The sequence below is a fragment of the Mizuhopecten yessoensis genome, unplaced genomic scaffold, assembly GCF_002113885.1.
Source record: "Mizuhopecten yessoensis strain PY_sf001 unplaced genomic scaffold, ASM211388v2 scaffold11175, whole genome shotgun sequence".
NCBI lineage: Eukaryota > Metazoa > Mollusca > Bivalvia > Pectinida > Pectinidae > Mizuhopecten > Mizuhopecten yessoensis.
In genome coordinates this window covers 365,285-392,377 of record NW_018408917.1, presented here as the reverse complement: position 1 = coordinate 392,377, position 27,093 = coordinate 365,285, and the positions used below count along the sequence as shown (strand labels likewise).

Here is a 27,093-nt window from a genome sequence, read left to right as displayed (position 1 = left end):
TGTGTCTCTGATATCGTCTAGAAACCTAAGATATGGAATAAATACGTATACTACAGTCGATAAACGAATATGAAAATTTGTAATTATTTACTAAACATTATTATCTACTGCTAATTTATCGTAACTAGCCACTATAGATAGGAAATCTCGATTAAAATAGTTATCTTCTCAGATCGTTTTATTCCATTTCGTTTTCAATCATTCCTCGCGTTTCGTTCCACCTACTTTCAATCCATTCCGTTCCTGTGAGCAAAACACGTTTCGTTCCGTTCTATTCGCGTTTCGTTCCAAACAGTGAAATTATTTTCGTTCCGTTCCGTTTAGGCCTTGTTTCATTCCGTTTTCATTTCGTTCTCGTTGCGTTTTCATTCCATTCCGTTTGTCAACTGAAACGCTGACACCCCTGTATAAAGTCGGCATCAGTTCCGCGCTATCACAAGTCGACAAACACAAACATATCGCAGCCTCCCAAAACACGCATACATCTTGCACACAGGGGAGACCGTCCTTAAATGACCATAGCTGTTGATAGGACGTTAAACAATACTTAACAAAACAAAACCAAATCGGCTCAATTCGTTGAAGAAACCAGCCATATATATTAGTATATGATTTTATGCGTTTTTGTTCTTCAGAAGAGGATGTTTGAAGTGTCTGACATATATGTCCATGTTACCTTGCAAGTAGCTCAAGGTCATTTTCCTTTTTCAAATTTTGTTGACTCTATCCCAAACAGCTAACAGCCAAATCTTACGAATCCATGCGTTTTAGTTCTTCAGAACAAGTCGTTTGAAGTAGTGTTGACCTCTATGACATTTAAAGTAGGTTGAGGTCCTTTTCATTCGCTTACTTTGGTGAGCTCTATCCCAAGAAGCCACCAGTCAAATATTATGATTCATGCCTTTCGTTTCTTCAGAAGTCATTTGATGTTCTTGATATATTTGACCCCCGTGACCTTGAAAGTAGGTCACGGTCATTTTTTTCGCAAACTTCGTCGACCTCAATCCAAAGAAGATACCAGCCAAATATTAAAATGCTATACCTTTCATTTCTTCAGTAGAAGTCGTTTGAAGCGTTTGACATTCATAACTCCTGTGACATTGAAAGAAGGTAAAAGCCATTTATGTTCTCGAACTTTGTCAGGCTCTTATGAATGAAGCTTTCAGCCAACAATCATGACTCTAGGCCTGTTTATTATTCAGAAGAAGTTTTTTGAATTGCTGTTTGTAAACCCTGTGACCTTGAAAGTAGGTCGAACCCATTTTCGTTTTCAAACTTTGTCTGGCTCCACCAACAGACGCTATTAGCCAAATATGAAGATTATTTACCTTTCAGATCTTCAGGAGAAGTCCTTTGAAACTTTTGACACATTTTACCACTGTGACTTGGAAAGTAGGTCAGGGTCATCTTAATTCTCAAAAGGAGAAGTTGACGGACGACGACGGATGCCGTTCCATGACATTGCCCTTCGGGCAGGTGAGCTAACAAAAGGCCCAGATGACCTGTATTGCTCACCTGGATATGTTTTAAGTACTGGATAAGAGGTAAACATAAAGCACTCCATGGTAGGTACTGTATGTATATAGGAAATTTCAGAAACACCGATTCAGTATTTCTGTAGATATAGCGAATGTCAAAATCCAAGATTGCGGCCATCCTGCTTTAATGAATACACCATAATAGTAACAGCACTGCTAGACAACTTGATGGAGACAAAATTGCGATAAAATCCCGTAAACCCTCTGGTAGAAGAAGGATTTCAAAGGTTTTATCTCCATTGGACCCCACCCCACCCCCTTTGTCCTCTGAGTGGCCACCCCCACCGATTATACGAAATTGAGCTCCCTTGGTCCATGGTTTCTTCAGACTAAATTAGGATAACATTCCTTTCTCCAAACAGTAGAAGAAGGTTTTAAAAGTTTTACCTGTATTTCCCCTATTGGGCCACTTTCATCTGCGCCTTCAGGTTACACCCACAATTTATACAAAATTGAATCCCCTTGGCCTAAGGATGCTCCAGACCAAATTGGAATGAAATCCCTTAATCCCTATGGTAGAAGAAATATTTTAAAGGTTTACCTCTATTTCCCCTTTCTGGCCTAACGATAACCCTGACCGAATGAAGATGGAATTTCTTATTCCCTCGGGCATACCCACCGTTTATTCAAAATTGAGTCAACTTGGACTAAGGATGCCCCAGACTACATCAGGATACAATCCCTTCATCCCTATGGTAGGAGACGGATTTTGAAGGTTTGACCTCTATTTCCCCTATCGGGCACCGCTCTTCTGCCCTAAGGGGGCCACATCCACCGTTTATACAAAATTGAGTGACCTTTGCCTAAGGATGTTCCAGACCAAATTGGGATGAAATCTCTTAGTCTCTATTAAAGAAAAAGAACTTAAAAGGTTAACCTATATATCCCCTATCCGGACCCATCTCTCTGCCCCAAGTGGGGCCACACCTACCGTTATACAAAATTGAGTTCCCTTGAACCAAAGATGCACCAGACTAAACAAGGATAAAATCCCTTAATCCCTATAGTAGAAGAAGGATTAAAAAGGTTTCACCTCTATTTTCCTTACGAGTAAATTCCACTTAACCGTTCAGGACGGACGGACGCTGAATTATTACATATTATTTTTCATCCTTTATTTGCATTTCAATTTAAATACTAGTAACTGAATACTTTGCAACAAAACTCACCTGGGAAAATCCATTTGGTGATGTCACATTAGACCAAGTGACACCGTCATTGCTGTATGATACAAAATAGGTCTTTACCCATTGTGAAACTGACGTCACCCCTCGGCCTTGTAGTATAATGGCGTACACTGCTGCCTTTTTAGGTAGTTGTACCTGTAAGATATAATATAAAGCATTTATGCGATACCGTTGGCACACAACGAGACGTTACGGACAATGTGTGTTTCAAGACATGACAAGAAGCTGCATTTCAGGTACATATTATATGTATCAAATGATCCAATACCTATATTCTTTTCATCGGTAATCTAAGCAATTTTGTATGAGTTACAGGATTTAAGGATGTACACCTCTGAGAGAAGTCAAAAAGTTCCTGTATTAAACTTTTTTTTCTTATATGGATTTTTGGAAAAAGGAGTCTGTTGCATAATATTTTTATCATAATAAACATTATAAAGTTGTACAGCAAAATTGAACCTGCTACAATAAAAAATGGCGACACAATGACAATTTAAGTGATCAATCTAGTGTCAAAAAAAGTGATGTTTTTTTTTACTTTTTTGAAGCGCAAGAAAAGCACATAATACACATTTTCAAAATGGAGGCCGAATTGGTAATATTTTTAAATTCTTGTAAAACAAGTTCTACAAACAACAGACATCTAGTTTTTTGACATATTTTTCAGATGCGTGTTTGCCAATAAACTTGATCATAATTTGCTAAATATTACATATACCATTACACCAGAACAAAACGAGACTTAAACGTGATTGAAACCTCAAAAGAGAACATCCTTAAGACGTCAGTTAAGATTATAAAACATTGCATTTATCGTTTTGTACATACTTTATTGTCATTAGCGTAAACAATGGCGATTTCAATCGTTCTTGACAAAGTGTACTGTACCGACATTTATTTCACATCCGATTGCAAAACCGTTGCATTTGGGTCCTGAAGGCAAAACTTCATTATTAATACATACAAGCCATTTTTAAGTCTTCACTGATAGAAAGATACAAAGCTGATTGAGCGACATCGTGAATTTCATTTACCTTCGGCCATGATTTGTTAGTTTGGGGATTAACGTTCGACCCTGACGAGGAAGTACTGTTTTCTATAGATGATAATTTATTCATAACTATAACATGAGGTTGCAGTAAAGCAGTAATATCATGACTGCAACGTCTCTTTATGCCCAACAATTGAATATATAGTTTTGGGGTGGGTATCTCAACCATTTCGAAGTTATGACACAGGGGTCTAGTCTCCAAGGGTGGGGCAGACTCCAAGGCCATCCTGGAAGCATATGTGCATTCATTTCTTTATACTCAGCAATTGTATTATATGCATGGTTATAGGGTTGTGATCTCAACTGTTTCCAGGCTGTGACTAAGAAACTAGGTCCCTAGGGGTTCTGTCAGACCCTAGGATCTATTCTAATGCCATGACTCTAGTCAAATGTGGTTGATATCCATCTCTAAGTTCCAGAGAAGAAGTCGCTTAAATCAATATAGCACAATTGCCTACTTTTGGCCCCGCCCCTTAGGCCCCTAGGGGCCAGACCCACGGCTTATACTAAATTGGTTCCCCTTCACCTAAGGATGCTTCAGACCAATATGGATCAAATTCTTTCTTTCCTACAGAAGAAGAATTTGCTATGTTTCCACTATTCGGCCCGCCCTTCAGGCCCCAGGGGGGCCAGACCCACGGTTTGTACAAATTTGGTTTTCTTTCACCCGAAGGATGCTTCAGACCAAATATGGAAGAAATCCTTTCATTCCTACAGGGATTTTGAAGAATTTGCTATGTTTCCCCTATAGGGCTCCGTCCCTCCGGCCACTCGGGGGCAAGACCTACGGTTTATACAAATTGGTTCCCCTTTAACCAAGGATGCTTCGGACCAAATATGGAACAAATCCTTCCATTCATACAGAAGAAAAAGGATTTTAAAGAATTTGCTATATTTTCCCTATTGGGCCCAGCCCCTCAACCGCAAAGGGGGCCGGCCAGACCCACCATCTATACACAAAATAAACCCTTCCCATAAGGACGCTTCTGACCAAATTTGGTCAAAATCTGCTTAGTTGTTTATGACTAGTAGTGATTTTTAGGAAAAGTTGACGGACGGACGACGGACGCCGCGCCATGGCTTAAGCTCATTTTCCCTTCGGGCAGGTGAGCTAAAAACTGGAGACCAATTACACTACTTACTGTTATATATAAAATAGCTTCTTGAACAATTACACATAGAATAAAAAATAATCTTGGACAACATTATAGATAAGGATCAGACAGAGTTTCTCGCGGGGCGTTACATTTGGGGAAAACACATGATTAGTTTATGACTTAATGGAATTTAGTGAAGAAAATTATATCCCTGGCATGCTATTTAACGTCCTATTAACAGCTAATGTCATTTAAAGACGCCCCCGTTAAGTGTATGCGTGTGTATTTTGGGAGGCTGCCATATGCTCGTGTTTGTCTCCTTGTGATAGCGCGGAACTGATGCCGACTTCTAGTGCTACCTCATTGAAACATACTGCCGAAGACGCCCAGCAGGACGCCCCACCCGGTCACAGTTTACTGACAACCGCCGAACCAGTCGTCCCACTCCTGATTTGCTGAGCGTTAAGCAGGCTCTGGTATTTCTCGGTAAGGGGATAGAAGCCAAAGCCTCCCGCACAGGGGCGAACGCTCAACTAAAGGCCAGAAGTGAGGCATTGTCAAGGGAGACATTAGGAAGAAGAAAATTGTTTAAAAAGAAGAGAAAAGATAAAATCACAAATTAAGTCGTCTCTTACGATCATGCAATTAGGGCAGCAGGTACAATTTTTACGCCCTATCTGCAGAGACAGACATCATAGTAAACAGTGATGTCGTGGGGCTAAATTTACCTGTAACAATTGCTCTAGAAACAGTTATCGCCAAAGTTTCATCTATTATCGACAGTAACTTAAATAAAAGCCCCTCATCGACATTTTAGCCAAGAGTAGTTTCAAATCGCCAATCATGTTTTACTTTCACCATTGGAGCCAGTGGCGACCGCAAGCATGAGCCTTGGCTTGAAATGATAAAGAAAAAGAGACATTATTGAGCTTTTCTACCTAAACAATTTATTATAACATTTTTATTGGTTTAAAAAGAAAAATTACCAATACAGTCGTTGGTCAGACATAAAATATCTAAATCAATCATTTGCAGTATTTAATATAACAGTCAACTCCTTCGTGAGCCTCAAAGGTGCCTGATTCATATTCGGAACATCTTTAGGGTATATGTAATTCTTTTTTGAAATTTGGAACGGCTTTAGGTTGTATGTTATTCCTTTTTAAAGGAAATCGGTATTTGAGCTATCCAAGAGCTTGTAATTAGCGCGTGGTATATTCCGACAGAAGCAAACAAACGAACAATCTCAAAATCTGGGACTGACACCGAAATTAAAAGTCTTTTGGCCTTTAGTTGGCCTTTTGGATCTGTCGGTTGGCTGTCCTGCTGGGTGTCTTCGGCAGTATGTTTCAGTGAGGTAGCACTATACAGTCGGCATCAGTTCCGCGCTAAAAGAAGGAGACTTACACGAACATATCGCAGCCTACCAAAACACACACGCATACACTACACGCATGCATCTTGTACACAGGGGAGGCCGTCCTTAAACTCCATAGATGTTGATAGGACGTTAAACAATATTAAATCAAACCAAACCAAATCAATCGATTCATACAAAAATATGTAATCAATTTTGTATGGCTGTCGTTTTTATTCACCGTTTTTCGAAGAAAATCAGGGGGATATTAATTTCGGTCCATGAGGGATATTTATTTTGGCCCGTCTGTCACGTTTCAGTTTCCGTGCAATAAATACGCTATAAATGGTCTGGTTAAACAAACTTTGGTATGCACATACATATTGAAATATAAAAGACTAAGTTCGCTCGTCAATGTTATCTGTAAATACTTAAGCATATTTAATTACACTTAAACATTCTGCTTGGCTTATGTGTGTCCGTGAATTAAATTTGCTTATGATGGTCTGATTTCAACAAAATTCGGTGTGCAGATACATAAAAACATGTTTAAGACTAACTTTGCTCGTCAATATGATCCGTGCAAGTGAGTAATTGGTTTCTGTGCAATAACTATGCTAAATGATGGTTCTATTACACCAAATTTTAATGTGCACATGCATATAAACATGCTGCAGGCTCCATTCGTCCGTCAATGTGATCTGTGGACATTTATGTATAATTAATAACAAATCATTAATTAGTTAATCAATTATAAGTAAAGGTATTCAAAACCCTAACAATTAACGGAAACCTCTTCTTGTAAGTGGTACATGTACCTGCGTAATGTTGTAATACATCTCATTTTTAAGGTGTCCAACATTTTAAGTCTTGCTGAAGGTATGAATTTTAAAAACGATAAGGAATATTGGCAAGGGAAGCAATCCCTATACGGAATATAAATTTCCCTTCTTATGATCTAAGGGGGAACACTCTTGTAACATATCCATTTCATATGGAAAAAAATGTTTTCAGATACCCTTAACTTCTCCTCTATATATCAAATAGATGAGGACAAATAACTAAGGCAAATCTATATATGGTATCCAATGAAATCGTTGTATGCTAGAAATCTCTAGTGAAAAGTTTCCATAGTGGCATGTGTGACCAAAGAAATTTGGCCGACATATACACCGCTGAGAACTATTATAGGCTGTTATATTTTATACCATAGCTAATCCTCACCCGCCAACCATATTGAAACAGTCTGAAGACCTATTTCTAAGAAACGTTTTCTGTTTTGTCTGCTCTTAATTCTCCATGCTAGCATATCCTGTTTCAAGTAATTCTCAACAATAACGTTCCATCTTAAAGATGTCCTTTATGCGGAGGAAACGAATTCCACGCAATAGCTTTTTTTCGATCAGTCTCGAAATGAAACATACATCAGTACTGTCCATGGAAACCTACTTATGAATATGAGAAAAAACAGTGTCAAATAAAACTCTTGAGGTAGCAGTGTACAGTAGCGTAGGGTGGCCATGTTGATATTTTTATACAATGAATAACCCCTGCAATATTACATGTATACATATTATTTTTTAAATCGCACTAAAATTGGCATTTACATGATGAAGTGGACTATGCGGGCTTCATAATCTAAAAAAAAATCGAATTTGGTTTGAGACTACAGTTATAGGCATGTACAAATATGCGTATACACAAAAAAGCTAGCTTTTCATGTAGTCTATTTTTGTACCCAGCACATGTGTAAGTATTGTGAAAAATCCACCGGAATGACCTTTGCTAAAACGTGAGTATTTCTGTTACCGAGTAGGTGATATTTAATTTCAGACAGATTTTCAGAAAAAAAGTTACTACTTGCGGGGGTCAAATTTTGGATTAAAAATCATGTTATTTAGCATATTTTGATGTGGTAACCATGGTTTTCACAAGTCCCGAATCTAGGGAAAACAGTTTTTGAAAAAAGATTCAGTCTTCTAAACAAAATTTATTCAAAATGTAGTTTATAAATATATATATATATATGTAGGTGTGCAGTGCAGGTTGAATCCACTTTTTATGTTTATTTGAGACATGCCCTTTATTTTTAGGATCAGGCCATTTCTACTGTACTCTGCAACCTGAACACTCAGATATGGTTGCCTATTAGTCAACTTAGCTTTTTATCCGATCAGTGCACAACTGTAGACGAGGAGAACCTTTCTTTGTAATTTGGGGTAGATTGTTTTTGTAATTATTTTCATACAACGTATAGAAGTATCGTTTAATGACGGCCGGACAAAAAAAGTTCGAAATAAACATATTACATGCTTTTGTATTTTACCTGAATATACTGGTTAGTATCAATGATGTTGCTAACCCAGCCCTGGGAGAAAGCCGCTGTGTACAACCTGGCATATTTGGTATCGTGCGACGAAGCAAAGGAGTTGGAGGCACTGATTGCTGTTAACTGGACACCGTCAAGACCCGAAACAAGGTAGTCTGAACACACTGCCAACTCTAAAATATAGAAACGGTTGACATGTAACCTGTGTCAAAGTCGGGAAGACCATGTTGCATCTATACCGTTTAAGTCAGGGAATGATTTGGTATGTTTGATTTCGGTTTAATATGTGCTCAAAATAGGTATTTTTACTCGGTATTATAAAGGCGGTGTTCGCGGATAAAGGGGCCAATTTAAAGTGATATTTCACAGAAATGACATGACGTGGACTTGGTATCATGATTGTTTGTTTTTGTGTTTGTATTGTTTAACGGCCAATCGGCAAATTGTATTTTAACGAATTGGCAAAATAAATGATCTGGAGAATTAAACAGCATGTTATTTGCAATTCAAACTAATTTTGGTACATGTGCAACAACTATAAAAAATTGTCCTTTCGCGACTGCGAGTAGGCCATACCTAACACACACATGGCTACATTTTGCGAAAGGAAGACCAGCCTTATTGTCATGCATGCGATCAACCATTTACAGTCAAACACTTTATGATTGAATGTGCTGATTTCAAACAAATAGTTGACAAATTTTATGATGTACCGTCTATAATAATAGTATCTAATACAGTTTCTGTGCAATAATATATGACTATTTATAGTCTATTGATCTTCACAATAAAATATGATATATTGTGTAGCCAATTTGTTAGATATTGGTGTATTTCTTTAATCCGTTACATATGTTAAGCTATTCAGTTTTGGTTTGATGTGTTTACTTTCGTAAATGTCTCTTTTTACAGTGTTGTTGACCCTAAATGACTCACATTGTCGACATTCAACTAGTCGCATTATTCAGTGTTGCAATGGGGGCAGCAGATCAATTTTAGTCTCTTCAAAAACCGAAATTGCTCTGAGGCCCCACATAAGTCGCATTTTACAATACACATGCAGTAGGATACAACATGTACATTCTTGATTTATTTCATAAACAAGGAAAACACCACCCAAAGTTCTGCATCCCTACGTGTATTGTATGCGTGCTTGTGTGTATGTGTTTTGGAGACAGATGCTAGATCTGATGCTGACTTTAGGGTGGAAACACCTGCAGATTCGAGGATTTGACCTCTATAAGGTGGCACAAAAGCGGCAAAAATAAATTTGTTGCACCCATCGAAATTCTTTGGATCTTTGATTTTCTTCATACTGTTGACTACCTTTTGTTTCCTAGCGCCCCCCCCCCCCCCCCCCAAAAAAAAATTAATAGTGGGATACAGCAGATTTATTCTTTTCCCCGAACGTACAAATGAAAACCTGTTGCAAAATGCAATTCACAAATCTCCATTATCAATCAATTTTTAATGTTAATTTTATAATAAAACATACAAAGGTTCTAGAACATGGATGGCACTTAAAATTCAATGTGAACCTTGAGTGACACAATCGATTGTTCAGTATTTATTGGAAATTGCAAAAAAAGATTTCCCAATATGTTCTTATTAAAATATGAAAACATTTCTCTGTGTCACAGCAAATGAACTGTCTTTCGGTGAAAGAAGAACAAAATTATGTCAACAGTTTGTTTACCAGTTAAAATAAAATCCAGAAAATCCAGCTTTCTAATCAGTATTTTATCCAACTTATACACGCATTGTCGAACAAAATGAGAAATTGATTCCATCTTTGGGCGTACGGCTTAAAAAATAACTGGAAAAATTAGATTTAAACCCTTCATTAATAAAAATTGCTGATATTCCACAATGGACAGTTCGGCTTCCTGAATTAAATTAAGACTTGCACAATCATATAGAAAATCTTGTACTATCCTGGTTTAATCAAGAGCTCTTTTTCATAGTACATTTTACCAATTGTTTCACATGCATTTCTATATACTGGCGGCTCTAACGTTGTAGAGAAAGTTGCAACAGCATGTGTTGTCGGTAACATATCTTCTTCTTGCCGTTTACCCGATAATGCATCTTTTTACAGCTGAGGCAACTGCCGTTGGTCTGGCTTTGGATGAAATTGAAAAGGATGAATTTAAAAAATGCAATTATCTGCTCGGAGTCACTGCTTAGAATTAAAATTCGGAACTTATAACAATTTTCTCATTCAAAACATTGCTCTTCGTAACAGGATTTTAGTGTTCTGAAACCTGATAATCATATGAATACCCGGCAATGTCGTAATAATATTGTGAAAATGAGAAAGGAGATAGATAGATTTGCCAAATCAGCTCTTAACCTACATCCAATATATATTGAAATACCGTGTAGCTGTTTCAAACCTTTAATCACAAATTGTTTTAAATCAATTGGCAAAATAAAAAGTTTGAAAAAAATAACAACAAATTATTCGTAATTCAACAAGATTTCGGTTCATTTGCAACAAGAAGAGCAAACTATAGAGGCAGTTGTCCTCTCCCGACTGCGCATAGGCCATAACTACATCGCACAGTTACATTTTACGTAAAGAAATGCAACCTTATTGTCATGCATGTGATCATCTATTTACAGTCAAACATTTTATGGTTGAATGCGCTGTTTCAAACAAAAGCTTGACAGATTCTATAATGTATCGTGTACGAAAAGTGTATTTCTGTTCAATCAATATGTGATTATTTACACTCAATTGATCGTTATGATCAGATCTGATATAATTTGCCACCAATACGTTCCCTGTTGATATATTTTTACAATTGAACACGTGGACACTGCTAAAGTTTTGTTTTAGTTCCATGTATTCATTTTTATAATTGGCTTTTTTAACGTGTTGTTGGCCCTAAATGGCTTGCACTGTCAATGGACCGTGAAACAATAAAAAAAAAAAACCAATGATTGATTTACACTAATTCAATATGCAGTCGGTCAATACGATGACGTCCTTTTACTTGGCAACTTGTGGATGAAACTAATGAATCGAAGTGCCAAATTGATTTTACGTTTTGAATTGTTTAACAGCCCATAGCCAAAGGGGAGGCGGGTTCCATAATGGTGAAGTGTAGACCTAAACCTTATCACAACAAAATTACCCATTAAAATTCAAATGAGTACTTGGTTTGCTTTTCGTAGAAGCATAAAACTGAAATTCCCAAAAAGCTGAGAGTTTTCCCCAAAAGACGAATATTATCGAACTAACAATGCACTGAAGGATCATTTATGATGCAACCAAAACTAGGGATCATATACTACAGTATACATATAAAAATCCCTTGCTTTGGTTAGTTATCAGATATGTACAGACAATTCAAAAGCCAGAAGCCATCAAATATGTTCATCTTAGATTAAAAGTATCATATTACTTTAGTATACCAAAGATATTTTGGTTATAGATGGACTAGGTCCTGAACTACCAGTGACAAAAATATCAATCCAAAATATATGGTGGAGCATATTCAAAGAAGGGATCAAACGACTATGTGATCTATAAATCAAAATCCATGACTATATGTATAGTCTAATCATTAGGATTGAAAACTGACAGAAAAGAAGAAAAGAATTGTTCTAGTTTGGATGGAATGAGTATTTAATCAACAGAAGATGTTTGGAAAAGATTCAATGTTTGATTCCTTTTCAAGATGGCCACCAAAACATTAATTTTACTAACCAATCAGTTGTCAGATTCATAGACAACTATCAATGGAATTCAGAGATTGTGTGTTGGTGTGTTACTTTGTTTTCATATACATATTAAAGCTAGACGCCAAATTAACAGCTGATGACATTTACAGATGATGTTTTGCAAGATGCAAGAGTATGAAATGTGTTCGAATAGCAGACTTGGAAAAAAGATGCTTTGAGTTTGTTTTCAAACTGGTGATTCTAGATTCACAAGAAAACAATTGATTTCAAGCTTTGTCGGAACGCTTTAACCCTTAGGTTCAAATGTTATGGATTTTGAAGATTGCTATGATAGTTTAGTTTGGTTTGGTTTAATTTTGTTTAACGTCCTATTAACAGCTAAGGTCATTTAAGGACGGCCTCCCCTGCGTGCAAGATGCATGCGTGTAGTGTATGTGTGTGTATTTTGGGAGGCTGCGATATGTTCGTGTTTGTCTCCATGTGATACCGCGGAACTGATGCCGACTTTATAGTGCTACCTCGCTGAAATATACTGCCGCCGAAGATAATAAAATATACTTGATGTAGGAGCACACATTCCAATAATTCCTTGACCAACTTGGCATTGGCAGTAGTGATCTTTTATTGGATTATTATCATTAAGTGTCGTGTACTGAATCCAGACATTATATTCAGTCATGCTTTTGTGTTTGGAACAAATCTGACAACGAATGAGGTCTTGAGAGTGCTGATACACCCATATTTCATAATCTTTACTAATTCTAACTTTGCTTTCTTGGAGAGAGCTAGTTGTTTTCACCCTCTTAGCCAAACAGTTTGTTTTTGTAAGTAGAAACTTCTTTTGATGTGCATGTTCGCTGTCTTTTCTGTCAGTTTCCGGTGATCTTTGATAAATTGGTCTCAATATCCAATCGAGACATGCAGTCACAATCTTTAGCAGTTCCTCAATTATATCAATGAAGCAATTTGTTATATATTGAGTTCTAAAATGTACCCAATGCTTAAGATGGCCATGATACTATCCATCAGGATTTAGTAACTGTTCTATCAATGTTAGCCTGTATATCAGAGTGTTGGCTCTGACCAGTCTTAAGATATGAGGGCATACTAGTATTAATACCAGATGCCTCTTAACATTGGCAGTACATTTCTAAAGCGACGATCAACGACTACATTGTCGTCTTGCACCAACCATGTGAGCTTGTTCATGATTTTTATTTGAAAAGCTTGCATCATTTTTCCAGAGAATGGTCCTACTGTGAATTTAAGATAATATAGTTACGCTCCTTCTGGCCACCGTAAGACATTATCTGAAGCTTATGGTCATCACTTTTTTTAATATAAATATATGTACCATCTATTAAGGCAATCACTTTATCTCCAAAGAATGTTTCTGACAATAAAGTGTTGTGTGAAAGTATATATACCCTACTTAAATGGTAAGGATCAAGGAACACAGGAACTCTAGATTTATTCAATGCTTGTACTACAGAATAAAAAGGTTTTTGAAATAACAGGCAGGGAAATGCCAAAAAGAGCGGAACACTTACAAGATATATCAGTTTTCATCATAACCCAAAACAGTAAAAGACCATTTTGTGTAGTTTTGGTCTATACTGAAGAAGAAAGAAAAGTGACAAAGTATGAATGGAGTTTGAGAAACAACCTGTCCAAGCTTTGCAGTCAGGTTCATTCAAGAGACAAAACTTGAGTAAAGGCTGATTGATTCTTTATTAAGATGTACGCCACTTCATCAATTAATTCAGATGACCTACTTCATATTTAAGAATTCAAATACTCTCTTCCTTATAGTATAATCTGTGTACAAGGGTTCAGGTCATTGCCAATAAGACGAAATGAGAATACACGTGATGAGGCAGAACACCACAATTTGTGTCGGAAAATTAAATGATGTCTGGCACGTTTTTGTAGAGTTGTGGATTTGCTTCCCTTTGAACTAAAATTGTTGAAACAAAGACAACATCTTTTATGTGAACAGGACCAGTAAAACAGGTCCATGATAGTTAAGAGAGGAAAACCTTTTAGTATTTTCATCTTCAAAACGTTCTGTTTCAGAATCTTTTTGCGCAGATACCTTATGTAGCACTTCGAACAAATACTATCTTCTTCATTTGAGCAATATATGCCACTTTAAGGCAGTATATTCAAAAGCCAGTTTTATTATGGAATTTGTTTTGCATTTTGTGTACCTTTACATGTAAGAGATTTCGCGAAGATGTGATGGCGACCTTCACCAACACATTTACTAACATTATGAGATGAATATTAACCAATGAGTATGAAATATCCCCTGAAATTACCGTAAAAATGAGTGATGAAGATTTGTTATTTTTTTTATTTGATTTTTTTATTATAGGCTTGCATCGAATTTCATTACTGTAATCAGGTGCATTGCTTTTTGGTGGACGCCAGGGAGGTATATTATGCCCTCACCGTTTTGAGTACACAGGGTACTTTGTTATGCAAAATAAATACTTTCAACTACTTATCTTTGACTGAATGTTTGCATACATATTTGAAATAACACCACTTCTTCATACTATGAAAAATGTTGGTATACAAGTTTTACATTAAAATGTTCACAAAATGTTCGATTAAGCTCACATTCTGGATGATCAATATATTATTAAAGCACTTCATGAAAGTAAATAATGTTCTATCCTGTGTATTACGATGCGAAAAATATCATTATTTTCCAGAAAAATACTTTCAGGCTGATATTCCATTTTTCGACCCCCATGCTGTAATTAGGTTGATTAATCAGCTCAGTAATTAGTCGATTGATTCAAAGTTATAACATCAGATGTATAAGTATTGAAAAGAGTTAAGACAGCAGCATAAATCTCGTAGCTCTTTTGAAACAAAGGTTTGGAGGGGCCAGGCTCCTATGTAATTTTAACATAGCTGGAAATAGTCCCTTTAATTGAGGATGCCGACGTTGTGTTCAACAACTCTGTCAATGAAGGTTTGTTCTAAAAGATTGATGATATTTGAATGTGTGGTAACGTAGCTCCTATCCTTCTTAACGCAACAAACACACAAAAATAACATAACCTGTTAAAAACTTGAATGAATAATTATTGTATTTTCCGATAAAATTTTAGATATTTTAATCATATATTGTTAAAACAACTTTAGGAATTAATCCTTACCACTTTTCCAATTGTCGAGTCTTATGGATTTGGCATTGCGACACATTTGTTATTTTTTGTATTATTTGGTAAGCGTCTTCTTCCAGCTTAGGTAATTTAAAGATGCCCTTCCGTTAGAGCGCTGGAGGCGGTACAATGTTTGTTGATGTATTTGCCTCCTTGCAGCTGTATGCTGCCGACTTGAGAGTGCTATTGGAACTTGTCGAAAGCACTTGGCGCAGTTTTCCAGCTGGTTACCTGCTACTAAAAATAAGTAAACGAGTTGTTTCGATAACCGTGAATGCTGAACATGAATCAGCGATATCAGTGCATTCTGTAGTGAAATGTTTTACAGTTAATGGCGCAGTTTTCCAGCTGTTCACCTGCTACTAAAAATAAGCAAACGAGTTGTTTCGATAACCGTGAATGCTGAACATGAATCAGCGATATCAGTGCATTCTGTAGTGAAATGTTTTACAGTTAATTGAGTTGCCGTCTTCATATGACCTGTAGAAATACTCTACGTCACCGATGTTGTGTGACAAGTGAAATTTGAAATTTAGTATTATTTCGTAGTCGTAAATAAAATAATTCTTTCGTAATGGATTTCTTTTGATTTCCTCCCACAATCACTAAGGGTTTCGTCTTTCCCGACTCTTTGGAAGATGTTGATAAACATGTTTGGTTACCCACTAGTGGTTAACACCTTTGACATTATCTCTGTGGCAAATCTTCTAATTAAAATGTCAAGTAACAATACTTTGCGACGTCATCTTATTGTGACGTCATAGTTTATGGCAAATGCTTCCCCGGTCAGCAACAGAAATAATGTTTCCCAAGTGAACAATGATTTTTAAGATATATTTCCTGAACGTCGTTGGGAAAACGGTTCTCAAACTTGTAATGGTTGATTACTTTTGTGAATTATGTTTATCTAACTTTCATTAATTTGAATTTTAACCAACTCGAATAAGATATACATAATAACCAACCATCACTCACTGGAGAACTCTTTTACTCTTTTAGACAATTACAGGCAAGACAAATTAAGTTGTAATTATCTATGTTTTGTCTTCTGCAATGTTTCGCCGCATGTATATTTGAGTCATCATATCCACTTTCAATATTCAAGTTGACGTTTCTCTTTTATAATTCAATATTAATAATTCACCGCAATTTGGATAATGATCTAAAGCCTAATTGAATCATTATCGATGCCCTTCTTGGTTGAATAAATAGTATACTGTTTAAAATCTACAAGCCAGAAGTAATTACCAAGTTGAATCATGCATAGCCTTCTTTCACGGGAGTCGTTGCACGACACTGTCAGTCTGATAATATCGATCAAATTAGTGCATAAAATATTGAAGATTGGGGTTCTTTATTATATTATTTGCAAGGAAGTTTTTCAAATTGCCATCAGTTGTCAAATAAATATTATTCATTACACTACGTGAGGCATCCACAATTTACTTTTTACTCGTATTATACTGCAACATTTTTTTAACAGCCTGTTTGATTGTATATCATCATTATAACATCGTGTCGCCCGCTCGTGCTGCAGTTTTCTTAGTCATATTAACCTTACTCGGAGTCTCTCTAGAAAAGATATCCGCAAGGAACGTTGATTGTACAGGAGTTGACGTTACTTAGGTTACTTAATGACACGCCGCCATGTGTGTTATGCATGCGTTCATGTGTATTTCCTTATTATAGCGCGTATCTGATGTGTTTTTACAGTGCAATCTTACTGAAATTCCATGCCAAAGACACTAAGCACAACATTCCGGCCGGTCTAATTATACTTACAACGGTTGAACTAGTTGTTGTCATTATCAAAAATACGGAACGTTAAACAAGGAAAAACAGTTACATTTATTTAAGACTTTTGTTTGGTTATATTTTGTTTAACGTCATACAACTAAGGTCATTTAAGGACGTGCCTGCATGTGTGTTTTGTAAGCGTGCATGTGTGTTAAAGACTTTGGTGTGTCCCGGCATGGATTCATTTTCAGGTGAACAACCTTGACTCATTTCGAAGATCACATGTTGTCTTTGAAAATATCTCATTTCAATACCCAAAATTGGCATGGTGGTGATATCTAACAAATTGATGCTATATATTTAATGTTCATGATAAAGCTCACCTGGCCCAAAGGGACTAATGAGCGTTTGCCTTGGCAAAGCGTCCGTCCGTCAGTCCGGCGTCAACCTTTTACTTCTTCTGAATGACCAAAGGGTCCTGGTTGGTAATATTTGGACAATGGTATGCTGCACCCATAATAAACTCACTGGGGTCAATTGTCTTATAAAACTTTTAAACAACTTCTTCTGAATGACCAAAGTTTCGCCAGGACAATGCTGGTATAAAGGTCTACATTGTTTGTTCAAATGAATGACCTTGACAAATATTAAAAGTCGAAGGGGTCACATATTTAAAAGAAAAATCATAACGACAACATCTGAATAACCAAGAAAATGCAGCAAAGCTGCTGGATACCAAACCTTTTTATGAAAACGACTGACAGTCCATCAACCACGAGGGAACGGATCTTGCATACTTGAATCTGTTTAATTATAATTATATAAATTGTAAATGACATTAATTGTGTTGTTCAGAATATTCCGTTCACGCTCAATATCTACAGTTTTAACCGCACGTTTAGGCCTCAATGTCAACGATTTGGTAATAACGTCATCTTCTGAGAGAGAGAAGCCGGGACATAAGATGATTATCATAAAATATCATTTATACCTTTTGTCAAAACTGCAGTGATTTTTGCAAATAATTCTTTTGACAATGTACCAATTTGACTATTTTGGATAAAATATCAACCATCTTCTAGGTTAGAGCGTCAATCGTAGCCCCCCGCCTCTTTGAATAATAGTTATTACTTCTCGAGACTGCTACGACGCTGGTTTTTTGGTTGTTATCACATATTCGTTTTAAACAAGTTTAATAAATGTATCGTATTGAACGGGAAAACCATGAAATTTTCTATTTCTTACATTTTTTTCACATTTTGCTACGCAAATATTGCTACACCAGAAAATAGAGAGCGCCATTTTGAATGGGTTTTCACTGCAATTTTGCCGTTGCTAGTATTATCTGGTAAGATTTCCAGACAAAAATGATATTGATTGTGTAGTTATGTAAAACAATAATGTATGCTGCAAAAGTAGACAAAACAACCACTTACATGTACTATGCCGTCACTTCATCTAAACTTGAAACTGAAAATCTACGCCGAGAATATAATGTAATAAGTATTTACTTGTGAGGATATAATATTTCGTTTATCTTCACTGCATTAAAGATAGGTTTGAAAAAAACCTTATAACTACAACATCTGAATAACCATTTATGAATAACCAAAATGGTTAGAGTGATGAAATAAAGCCTTTAATCATGTTGGTGTGAAAGGCTACCACGTTTGATCAAAAGAATGACCTTGAATCACATTCACTGTCACAAAGGACAAGTTAGTTAAAACATTTAAACGACTTATGAATAACCTAAATGGAAAACGTGGTGATATGTGACCAGTAGCATGTTGAGATGAATAACTATTAAGTGTTTCCATCTGAATAATCTTGACCTTCCAGGGTCACATCTTGTCAATTGTGGAAACAAAAACAAATCTCACAAACCAAAATGTCTAGGGTGTCGATATTTGGTATGTTTCATTCTGGGATGAAAGGACAAAAACAAATTTAATGACCTTGTTTGACTTTCAACCCTTGGGTTCAACTGTTATGGATTTTGAAGATTGCTATGATAGTTTGGTTTGGTTTGGTTTAATTTTGTTTAACGTCCTATTAACAGCTAAGGTCATTTAAGGACGGCCTCCCCTGCGTGCAAGATGCATGCGTGTAGTGTATGTGTGTGTATTTTGGGAGGCTGCGATATGTTTGTGTTTGTCTCCATGTGATAGCGCGAAACTGATGCCGACTATTTAGTGCTACCTCATTGAAACATACTGCCAAAGACACAATGCAGGGCACCTCACCCAGTCAAATTATACTGACAACGGGCGAACCAGTCGTCCAACTCCTCAATTGCTGAGCGTTAAGCGGAGTAGAAACTACCATTTTTACAGACTCTGGTACATGAATGTATCGGCCAGGGGACATAACCCAAAGCCTTCCTCACAGGAGCGAACGCTCAACTAAAAGCCAAAAGTGGGGCATTGTCACGAGAGACATTAGGAAGAAACAGTTGTTTTGAAAGAAGAGAAAAGATAAGATCCTAAATTCAGTCGCCTCTTACGATCATGCAATGGAGACAGCAGGAACAATTCTTACACCCTACCTGCAGGGACTACATCCCATGAAGCTACCAGACAAATATTGTAATTCTATGCTTTCAGATTTTTTAGAAGTCGTTTAAAGTGTTTGACAAATTTGACCCCTGTGACCTTGAAAGTAGATCAAGGTCATTTTCGTTCTCAAAATGTGTCGGGCTTTATACCACGGGTTCACAAGCAAAAAATTATGATTCTATATCTTTTAATTCTTCAAAAGTCGTTTGAAGTGTTTGACACATTTGACCCCTATAACCTTAAAAGTAGGTCAAGGCCAAATAGCATGACTCCAGGCCTGTCCATTCTTCAGGAGAAGTCATTTAAAGTACAAGTTGTCGACGGACGCCGGACGGACGACAGACGCCGCGCCATGACATAAGCTCACTTGCCCTTTAAGCAGGTGAGCTAAAAACGCGCTATTACTGTAACCTCGTTGTTGCATACTTTGCTGAGGGTGTGGCTGCGAGAAAGATCCTTTTTGGTTATAGCAACTCTAATTTCCCCACAAAAGTCGAATTGCTCGGTAAGAGTCCCAAAACTAGTGCGGATATAATGTGGAATTTGAGCGTGGTACGCCTAGAGTATTGTTTTTGTTCTTCTAGTTTCTCCTGTAGGGAATTAACAGTTATTTTCAGAGATTCGATGGGAGATGCCTGTATCTGAATTTCATTCCGGAATAAAGCTAAAGCTTCCTTTACTTGAATGTCCTAACACCGTCTTCAATCAGTTATTGGCCCACAATGCAGATTGTACCGCTGCTTCTACATGTGGCTTCATACACTCGAGTATTAGTCTAGAAACCATGGTGGCCAGAATGGGCGTCAACATTGTGAAGTAACTCCGGGGTAAAAATGAAGTTTGGGGAGTAGCAGCGGGTTGAGAGGGTGGGACACGAGTTTCAGACTGACCTTGCGTTGACTGACGTGGTCTAGCGTTGTCACATTAATAGCGGGAGTGTCTTGCCAAATTATAGTTCGCCTCAAGTCAACAGTGGGTAGATTTTAACTCTCAGAATCTTGTAAACAGTTTCGGAAACCAGCTTTCAAGAACATATCCGTAAATGAGAACCTAACAAAAGTCCAAGACTCCTTGTCATACCACGACAGACAGTTGAAGCGGAAGCAGAAATTACAGACATGGACCACTTACGGACAAATCTTGATAAAGATCATGATAAAGAACTCCAGATCACGAGTATCACAGATCCGATGCGAAAAAGGCGTGGTTGCTTTTAGTCATGAACATCCAAATGAGTGTAATAAAGAGCACAATGTCAAGTTTTAACGGAAACTATGATATAATTGGACTCTCTCTTAGTCTCAAGCTTCTCCAAGTGTTCATGTAGTTTTGTGTTTAACATTTTCGTAAGGAACTTCCAAATTTCATTTTTATCCCCCGAACTACTTTAAAATGGTTGTTTTAATTTCCCTGCTTAACCTTCAGCATTTACGGTAATGGCAACTGGTTCACCCATTGTCAGTATTGTGTGACCGGGCGGATTGATGTGCCGGGTTCCTTTGGTATGGAATTTCAATGAGATTTTATAATGCTGTCACAAGGAGGCAATTACACACCAACGTGCCCTGCATCCAGCACACATGCACACATACGCAACACACACGGAGACACGTCATTAAATGACCGAAGCTGCTAATAGGACGTTAAACAAATTTAACCAAACCAAACTATTATCTCATGGAAAACGATAACGACGTACTGACTTGCGGCACACCATTGAATAAACTCACATTTTCGTTATACCAGGCGAATTTAGTAAATCAGGTATTGGTTTGATGCAGCAATACCCTTAATAACGTAGTTGCATTTGGACGAAGGTAGAATCTATTTTACACGTCTTCATTTGTTCTGCTTTATTAGATGTTATTACAGTACATGCAATCAATAAATAATTCTTCAAATGCCTTTTGTAATGGATTTCTTTTTCATTTTCCAAAGGTTTCCTCACTCCTGAATCATTGGCTAAACATGCTAGGAGTTGCGAAACATTTTTGGTTATCATCTTTTGGGTAATATCCCAGACATAATTGATTTAGTCATTCTTCTAATTATGACGTCATGCAACATTGCGTTGTGACGTCATCTTTCATTATGATACTATAATATATGGCAATTGCTTCCCCGGTCGGAAATAAGAAAAATGTGTTCCCAATGATTTTCTATATATGATACCTGAACGTCGTGGAAAAGGTTTTCAAATTTGTGATGGTTAATTACTTTTTAGTATTAAGTTTATCTCTAACGTTGATTAATTTTCAAATTGTAAATTAACGAACTCAAATACGATATACATGATAACCAACCATCACTCGCTTGGGAACTTTTTTTTCTGAAAGACAATATTACAGGCAAGAAATGATAAATCGAAATTTAGCGTTTTTATCAGTAAGTAAACAAATATTAGATAAATAAAGTTTTGTTAACAGTTAGTTGTTAGTGTTTAAAAGGAACGTACCTGTCCAGCCACACTGTAAGTTGGAACATACTAACAGAAGTAGTATTGTACTCCACGCTTGGTGTTCATCCATGGTTTGTCTTCTGCAATGTTTCAGCGCATGAAGACAATGCCTACCTATATCATTGATGCTGTTCTATATCCTATACAATCGGCGTCCCCGTTGAGTTAAATACGTGGTATATTTTGATTGAATGGCTGTGCATGACATGGCTTGGCAATAAACTATGGCCAATAGCGTTCGAACAGTATATAAAGATTGTTTATGTGAGAGATGAAAAATACTATTGATTCGACGGGGGCTGTTAATATCATTTGCAAGCTAGCGTTTCATATTGTTATCATATTGTTTGGGTGTCGCATCAACTTAACAGCAAAGGTAATTAAAGCATTTTGGCCAATTTGGTTTAATTTGTTTGTAAAAATAAGCGAAACTTGTAGCACACTTTACTAAATCCGAGATATCCATCTAAGAGCGTTCAGAAGTGTCCTGCTACTTAGATATAGACAGTCAAAGGTGACTGCTGCTTACTGGTGAGAACATTATTTGTGGTACTTGTGACGTCATAGTCACAGGTTTGGGTTACTGGTCCCTACAACAGTAGCAAGGGTTCAGGAACTACCCCTCCTACATATTTCTGATTTGTGTTAACGGCCACGTATGACAGTGTGATTATTGGCATGCACTACATACTTAATATACCAATTTAGGATGAATACAGAACGAAGTCACATCATTATTTACGTAAACATTGACATCGGGGGACGATGCCGATATGACAAGGACGTAAATAAGATACGCATATAGTTCAGCGGCTACACAGAATGAAACATCCATATATTACTTGATTTAAAACAAAATCAATAGGTATTACGTAAATAGGAATTGCGTTAGGGTAAGTTTAATGTTGTTGCGTCTTTTCAGAGTTATATATTTGCAATGTTCTGAAATCTGCTGACAAATCGCTTGTCACTTCCTCCTACTTGATATCCCGTGTAACGTTGAATATCCACACACCAACGTATAAAAGAGAAAGGTTTACCAAGCAACTTTCGATCTCAGTTTGATGTAGTATAAGAGCACGCAGACATGGACGCAACTACTTCCATTCAACTTAATTTTTTCATAATCCCGAAAGTATATCACATGTGTACGTATACAACCGATTCAGTGACAAGGACAGTTTATTTTCGTTTTAATGAATATTGCTTTAAATGTCGGCTGAAATCGAAATAAGAAAATGAGAACGGCTCTACCCCATGGCCACTTCATAATTAATTTCTTTTGCTAACATACAAGTATATTTGTGTGAAATAAGCCAAGAAGGGGTTCTTAATCTGCCCACGCATGGATTTTATTCAAACGTTGCCATTTTAATGTTCAGGTGAAATCACTTCAGAAACCGATGTCATTATTTTCCAGTCTGTAAAGAAAATCAGGAAGGGCCTGTTTTGGTGATTATCGTGTACCCTTATATTTGATGTCATAAGTACACAAAATCAGGATTGATTTTTTTAGATGTTTCAAATTAATACTGTGGAGACACTAAGCATTTCATAAATTTATATTTTGTATGTTTTAAGTCAGTAATATAAAAAATCAACTGGCTTCCCATGAACACACTCCATTAGAAATATCGACCAAAACAATCACACTTGAACATTCAAAGTCTATAATTTATAGGCACTCATAGATGTCTCATCTTCGTAAGTCGTTAATAATAGTTTTAGGGTATTGTTTACATTAGTGAAAATTTGTATTTAAATTGAGAACCAGGAGCATAGTCTACCAGCCTGTCTTACATACTGTAGTGTCGAGGGTCTGTTTACATTACGTCATCCGGGCTTCAACCGGGAGGAAGACGCCAGAGACCCCGTGCTGCTTGAGTGAGTATTCCTTGACCCCAACTCTCTTCCTTCCAGGACTCTAATTGTACGGACGGCTTATTGTGCTCTGCAATATTGTAACCCTTTATTACTACAGTGTGCTCTACTTATAGTAGTGACAGTTTCTCGGTGACCTCGCATGTTGTTGGGTACCGTGCCAGATACATATTTTCTAGTATTGTGAGCTATATTACTTGACCTGACCTGTCCAGCGACATTATGATGTAGTCAACCATGTGACGGCTTGCAAGACCAAGACAGAAGGTAATTATTACTTCAATACCTAACCCACTAACACAGACTGACTGAAAATGGACCTAGAGGACATCCTTCGAGGATGCCACCTTTTGATGTCATGCTTTATATACCCCAGTATTTACCTACCACTCCAGTATTGACAAAAATCTCGTTGACTGAAAACATAACTGCTGTCTCGCTGCCTTGCAAGCTATCCTCCAAACTTGGCCTGTCTTCCTTATTTCATTTCAGAGATATCCAATGCTCTCTTAGTTGAAATCAGGCGGGTGGTTGAAAGTTATCATGGTCGTTTAAAGAAGTGGCGTTTTTTCAAGGAGCAAATGATCTCTTGCATGCTATTTCATGAAAATTATCTCAGAATGGGTGTGAATATTGACTGCCTGTTTGAATGGTATCGGTGGTCTAATGTATGTGCATGTATGAAGTGCTGAGCGTGACGAAAAATATCATCGTCTGGCTGAAAAAAATTAAAAACACTACGAAAGTTGAAAATACACCAGCACAGAGGGTAAAGGAACACTGGCAGAAGTAAGATTGGGTGTGCATTTCATTTCCTGACCTTGATTACAGTATTTGGAAACCACCCTGTGGCACTTACCAGCTCAAGCAAGCAGCAGGATATATGGTGGAACATTTTACTTCCTCAGATAACTTTGAGGTGTGGCTGCATCAACATTCAACTGGTTTGCCCAGATTCATTCTAGACATAAATCACAAACAAAATACAATGTCTAGATTCAGAATGATGTTGCAGGTTCCAAAGATCCTATCAAAGACTATTACTGTACTTGTCCCACTGGTAAGCGAACTGTTGGAATGTGTGCACATACTGCTTGTATAAGATACCTTCTGGGAAATGCTTCAAAGCAAACTTCAATAGAACTACATGTATCTTGTAAACGTGTGTCTAATTTTAAGAAATCAGTTGTTTGCTGATATCGGAAATCGTCTGCGATAATCCATTTGGTAGAGAGTCAAACTAGTCTTTTGAAGGTCTTTGGTCTGTGTCCCAGTCTAGCTAGTGCGCTGATTATTTATATATTGGCCTCCCTTCCCAATTTAGCTATGGGACGATGGGAAATATCTGTACAGTATATTACCCTAACCACCCCCACCCCCAACTTCATGAAATTTGGCATGCATTCATACAGTACTATATTACATTTGTTTTTGTCAAACTAATAGGTATAGATAGGTATACAAGTTGTGCATATAATGACAGTAAAACATTATGGTTTAAAATTTGCATCTGTGACCTAGATTTAGATAAATGCAAGCTTGTGTTCCAGAGACTCAACAGAAAGGAAACTTTTTCCTGGTGTTTAATTTTAATATTTTTTTGATGATTGATAGTCAGATAATCAAAATAAATTTCGATTAACTATTTCAATGAGACACTCTGTGGAACTTTAAAAAAATGTTGTTTGAAATAACATACATTAGCAATTTCAACAGGAAAAATATGAATATCTAGTCAGTTTTTAATCACTGTCAACTAAACTATCTTACCGACTTATACAAACTTGGTATCATTTTAATGTAATAAAATACAGTGAGAGAAATGTTATGGAGCTTCAAAAGGAAGTAACATGCATTTATTTGACAAAATGCAAGTCAGGCCCTGCATGGTTTCGAATAAAGATTTTTATAAAAGTCCGTGCGTAGGGAGGGTCTATGAAAATGTTAACGTAGGCAAGAAAGCCATCTTAATTCTATTGTTGTCCACTCTAATGCGTATTATAATATATGAAAAAGTATACCGTTCAGATACACTATTTGCCTACTCCATTCAGTAACGATTAAAGTAAGATTTTACAATAATGTGGCAAACCGTCTACGCTGCGTGGGCCTGGTGATGGCCGAGGAATCCGGATACTGGCAGTGTGGTCGGGATTAGGGTCACCCCTACAGGTTATCCCCATATATATAATAGGGCGTGTTGCAGAGTTCATTGGAATGCCAGTCGGGGAAGTATCATATACTGTAATGCCAGAGGTTTATATAACCTGTGAAAAACTATGTATTTTTATACACATGTATTGATAAACTAAACTTTCATGTGTGTGTATTTCGTGCTGTTGCTGGTTGGCTGCTCTGTTTGTTTCTTGTATACAACGTTAAGTTTTATGTAAATACTTCGGAGAAAATGCATTGACTTTTATAACCTGTTGACCGCTTTTAGTTAACGGTGAAGAGTGTGATAAACCGTCTAAGCTGCTCGGGTTGGATAACGGCCGAGGAGTCCGGCTACCGGAAGTGTGGTCGGAGATCCTCGAGGCTGTCCCTTGGAACTCATTCGGACCAATATTTTAGAATTACCTGAGACCCCGACAGTACAGACATCATACGGATCCAGTCCTGTATTGCTCCCTGTGGCCGCCGATACATGACGGCAGACTATCAGAGTAATCGCACAATATATCCAATTACTCGGCTCACAACAATATCTTTACAAATAATTAAACAGCTTCCCCAATCCTGACAGTTGTCGCTTGAAGTAATAGTCCTAAGCTCAAGCACAAAGATTGATTTATATTTTATGCATTTTTTTTCAGAAAAGAAACATGTTCCGTAATCTCCACTCCTTGTTAGCTTCAAATTATACGTGAAATTCAAACTCGAAAAAGAAAAGAAATATGCCTCGCTCTAGTTCGTGATTTTCAATTCAACTTGGCTTCACAACCTCAGTTTGTTTTTAAACACAATGTTGATAGACATAAATTAATAGATTGATCATGAACAAATAGTGCAACAATTCATCACGAAATGT

General features: G+C 37.0%; 1 protein-coding gene across 1 annotated transcript in view; it reads right to left on the bottom strand.

Annotated features, from left to right (window-relative positions):
* Positions 1–8,672, bottom strand: part of LOC110440245 — a 20,949-nt gene extending 12,277 nt beyond the window's left edge. Inside the window, exons 1-2 of the mRNA XM_021483192.1 lie at positions 8,557–8,672; positions 2,708–2,860 (exon numbers count right to left, since the gene is read on the bottom strand). The gene's annotated coding sequence lies outside the window, so the exon portion shown is untranslated. The remainder of the gene's footprint in view (positions 1–2,707; positions 2,861–8,556) is intronic.
* Between the last annotated feature and the right edge of the window lie 18,421 nt (positions 8,673–27,093).